Genomic DNA, 5177 nt, shown 5'->3' on the forward strand with positions numbered 1-5177 from the left:
AGAATTTTTTTTAAAATTTTTTTTAAACGATGAAGATGCATTTCTAGAGTCACTACCCTCCATATTCAGCCATCTTCAACACAAAAAATTAGCAACAATTAGTTTCTACAATAAAAAATTAGTAAAAACTTAACCAAAATTCCACAATTGTCGACTATTCCCTCCCCCCAACCAGAACGAAACATTGTTCTCAATGTTTGAAAGGAAAAAAGTAGAGTTTAAAAGACATCACCTGGGTGGTGCAACACAGAAACCAATATTTACAAGCGGAGAGTTAAATCTAATTTGTACTTCTTACTGCGGCTACTATTACCATCATTATTTGGATGCTCCAACACAAAGGTCCAGGGGTCTGGCTCCGGTCTATAAGCTTGTAACATATCAAGTAGCTCATTAACAGTGTGAGCACAAATAAAGAGTTTTTTCACATTAGAGGGAATGAAATAGTTTTTTATTGCATGGTTAAGAAATGCGATAAAGCCATCATAAAAGTTATTGACATTTAACAAACCGATGAGTTTCTGGTGGATGTGCAGATGGGCCCAAGATGCTAGTGTGATAAGTGTCTCTAGTGTTGCAAGATCTCCTGGAAGGAAAATAAAAACATCAGCATGATTAAGCATTTCAGTTATTCTTTCTTGCATACCTGAGACGACTAACTCTTCTCCAGTTGATGAGTCAGACGAACTGCCTAATGATTTTAAGACTCTTGGGATGATGTCTAACACTTGACTTCCTCTGATAAAAGCTGCTTCTGAGACCATTTTTGATAACCCTCGGTTACCTCCTCCATACATCAAGTGTAATTTTCTCTCTGCTATACTTTGACCAAGATCGATGGCTGCCTCAACGAACTCTTTATGTTTGCCATAGGTAAATCCAGAAAGCACACAAATGTTCTTGAATTCTCTATTTGGAGTAGCTGCCATTATGATACTTCTCAAAAAAATAATTTGTGAGTGTTTGACAAAAAAAATCACATTTAAGAGTCTTGATGACAGTGGGTCATAGTTGTGTATGAGGTAACATGTTAATGTCAAATAACGCGTAAAGCACGTGGCTCACGAGTCAAAAAGGAAACAGTAAAAAAGAAAAAGCAAACAGTAAGAAGGAAAAAACAAACAGTAATAAAATTATTAAAGACAATAATACACACAATAAAACAATAGTGAAATAAAATAACAGTAAAATGAAAGGATATTTGCAGGTAGTTGCGACTGTGGCTCACGTCTTCCTCTAGTTTTACGTCCAGAAACGGCTTGAACGCCCTCTATGGGTCGAGGATAGGCTTCCCATCCAGTTTTCTTATAAACTGGCAAACAGGGTCGTTTATAGTCAGATTCCCGAGACTATATCGTGCATGCTCTTTCTGGAATAATGGCCATAACTGGAGAATCGCTCCTTGCACATATCCACTGGGATGCGTTTCAAGAGACAAAAGGATATCATCCAATGACTCCTTATTCAAGCTATCCCTAATGAATTGAATCTTCTCTTCCCTGTTATCAGACATCATTCCTAAAGAACATGGGTTTTTATTGCAACTTATTCTGGCACACTTTTGACAAGCAACAGAAATTCGTCGAGCTCATCGTTTTCTTGCATAATTTCCTTTACCACAACCAGGCATGTATGCAATAAATTCTGGAGGTAACTCACCTGCCGATTGTACTTTAGCCTCGATTAACCAACGGATGTCAGCAAGTATGATATTCCTCATAAGTAATCGCATGCGTTCGGACCGAGCTTTATAGATCGTAAGGATGGCATTATGAGGAAGTGAAGGGAATCGCTTGTGAAGCTTCGCTAGAATCTCGTTTCTGTTCATACTTTCGCCTCATAATATCAGTTATTATGGGAAACTGAAATAACCGACTTGATTGTCACGGAGTACCGTTATCCGCCACTTCACCGGGGTAACTGTTGAGTATTAGAAAATGCATATTTATAAAGGAGAAAACCGTCATTTTACATTTTAAGTCTTACTAACAACCCTTACTTTTATATATTTAACCTTCTTGTGATTTAATTACATGTGTTTTATTTTAATTAAGTATTTTATGTATTTTAGGGGCATTATAGTCATTTCACAATAAAGGAGAGATCAGACGGCAAAACGGACATCACTTTTGAACTCAGGACGGTCGAAAACCTTAGGAGGAGCATAAAAGGAAAAATGGCACTATTCACATGTACGGTACTATTCACGTGTACGGTACTGTATACGTTACTGTTCACGACACTGTTCACATAGACGGATGATGACGTGGCATTGACCGATGATGTGGCATTGACTGATGAGGTGTCACGATCCTGTTGGACTAAAATTCTTATGTACTGTTGATGGTGACGTGGCAGCATATCAGTGGACGAAAAATCTCGCGTACGGTGCATGCATCACACAGGATTATTTTCAACCAAACCGCGTTACTGTTCATCCGGGTCAAACCACGTTACTGTTCAAAGTCGGGTCAAACCGTGTTACTGTTCATCCGCGTGGTCAAACGTGGACTGTTGACTAATGACGTGGCGCAATCCTGAGCGTCCAAACTGTTTTTAATCCGATGGCCATGATTTACTCCATGTATCTATAAAAAGGGGGCCTCCCCCCCTAATTTGATATCTCTGAATCCATTTTTGGACTCTGTTTTCTGTAATTCCCTCTCCATCTTGTATTTTCTTCGTATTTTAATAAATTTCTATTTTGCCCCTAGTTCAATTATGAGTGGCTAATTTTCTTTCAAGCTTGGGTTGAAGGTGAAGTCTCAACATGTGTCATGGGCTTAATTTGGTAAATTTATTTTCTCTTCCCCTCTAGTTTTTGTGGATGTTTTGACTTCTCGTCGACAAATAATACTAATCTTGTCTAGTACCGCCTTGGTTTCACCGGCCCTCTAGTATAAGGTTATTATTATTTGGCACGATAAGCCCTTAGCACCATATTGATTAGAGCGTGGTTCATGAGGTGTGGATTCCCCCCTCATGATTTAATTGGCATTAATAAGGAATATTTAGCCCATGATGCATGTTGATGCGGATCCGAATACCCAAGTACGTCATTTCAATAGAATTATCTTCAATCTATTCTCGCCATTGCAAGTCAAATTTTAGAATTTATTATCGCCATTTCAATTCCAATTTTAGAATAATTTAAATCACTTCCACCACAATTCCAACCACCCATTTACAAAATTAATTCTACATATAATTAAAATCCACCTCCTCGTGGGATCGACACTCGTCACCATTGATCTACACTACAATAGATTCGTGCGCTTGCGAGTACATTAAAATTTGCACAACAAGTTTTTGGCGCCGTTGCCGGGGAGGTAAGTAATTTTAATTCATAGAATTAATTTTTGTGAATAATTTCTTTTATTTGTTTTCTTGTATTTTTTTTATTATTAAAAAAAAAAGAAAAAAAAAGTGAATCTACATTTAAAGGTTAGTATTTCTTTTCTTTTTCTCTTCTTTAAAATTCTGTAATTTAATTTTCCATTTATTTTTCTTTGTAATTTTTTTTTTGTTTATCTTATTAATTTAATTTTTAGTTAATTTCTTTCACGTATTTATTTTTGTGTATTTTTATAGAAAGGTTGTAATAGCGCAATAAGGTTAGTATCGTAATTTCTCCCTCTTCTTTATTTTTACTTGTTTTGTTCCTATCTTTATTTTTATTTTATTTGTTTTGCATGCATGGTCGTAGGTCATTATTACCTAATCTTGAACCTATAGACCTTGAACTAGAAAAAACACTTCGCACACACAAACAAATTAAAAATAAAATGGATTTGCAACCACAGGAGAGGCCATTTAAGGACTACTTCAGTCCCTTAGCTAATTTGAGCACGTCATGCATAAGATACCCAAATGTAGCTGCTAGGAGTTTTGAATTAAAACCTAGTGTGTTAAATTGTCTCCCTACATTTTATGGCCTAGAAAATGAGGATCCATATAATCATTTGAATGATTTTCATGCCATTTGTCAAACATTCAAATATGAGAATTTTTCAGATGATGATGTTAAACTTAGACTATTCCCATTTTCTTTAAAAGATAGAGCTCGTTCATGGTTAAATACTTTACCTGCTAATAGCATTTCATCATGGGAACAAATGGTAACGAAATTTTTGAATAAATATTTCCCAGTGCATAAAACCAACGCTATTCGCAGGGAAATCTCGGAGTTTACCCAGAGAGAGGACGAGCAATTTTTCGAAACATGGGAGCGATTCAATGGGCTACTCTTGAAGTGTCCACATCATGGGTACGAGAAATGGCATCAATGCCAATACTTTTTGGAGGGATTACTACCAAATGTGCAAGAATGGCTAATGGCAACAAGTGGAGGAGAGCTAATGTCAAAAAGTGCGTCAGAAATTTGGGAATTCTTCCAGCGACAAGCGGACAATTCCCAACAACGGAGTCGATCACTCAGGAATACTAGAAGGATTAAAGGAGTGAATGAGGTTCACATTGGCGAGTCAACTTCGGGAATCAAAGAAGTCAAGGAGATGGTTGAAGGTCTTGCTCGATAAATAGCATCATTATCGACTGCTAAATCAACAGAACCACATGACCATGACTCATACTCAGATCAAGCCAATGCCATAGGTGTAATGAGAAAGCCATCAAATTACAACCCATACTCCAACACATATAACCCTGGATGGAGAGATCACCCCAATTTTTCATGGTCTCAAGGATTCCAACAGAATGGACCAGCAGCTCCAGCTCCACCAATGCAACAAATTTCTCAAACTCCTCAAGCCTCTCAGCCACCATTTAGACCATACAATCAGAACCAGAATTACTCTCAGCCCAGACCATGGGAGGATTCATTCCAGAATCTTAAGAATCTTACTCACTCCACGATTGAGCAACAGAACCGCACCATTGATGGACTACGAAATGAGTTGAGAGCAGGCTTCAACTCACAAGCTCAATCAGTTTCAAGCCTCGAGAAGATGGTGGGACAACTTGCTTCTTCAGTTCAGACCTTGGCAATGACCGTTGAGAAAGGTAAGTTTCCAAGTCAACCAGTGCCTAACCCTAAAGGAGTGCATGAAGCAAGTACCAGTTCACCACAGCAGCATGGAGAGATCAAAGCAGTAATGACCTTGCGAAAAGGAAAGGAAGTCGACAACAAAGTGGAGATGCCGGTGACAAAAGAAAAT

The 5177-nt window shown here is 37.7% G+C and overlaps 1 non-coding gene across 1 annotated transcript; it reads right to left on the reverse strand.

The window, feature by feature from the left end:
- Positions 1-4166: 4166 nt before the first annotated feature.
- LOC112100554 lies at positions 4167-4270 on the reverse strand. The gene has a single exon (XR_002906922.1). It is a non-coding gene; the product is annotated as a small nucleolar RNA R71 (small nucleolar RNA).
- Positions 4271-5177: the final 907 nt, after the last annotated feature.

Source organism: Citrus clementina, unplaced genomic scaffold (assembly GCF_000493195.1).
Source record: "Citrus clementina cultivar Clemenules unplaced genomic scaffold, Citrus_clementina_v1.0 scaffold_3, whole genome shotgun sequence".
Lineage (NCBI taxonomy): Eukaryota > Viridiplantae > Streptophyta > Magnoliopsida > Sapindales > Rutaceae > Citrus > Citrus x clementina.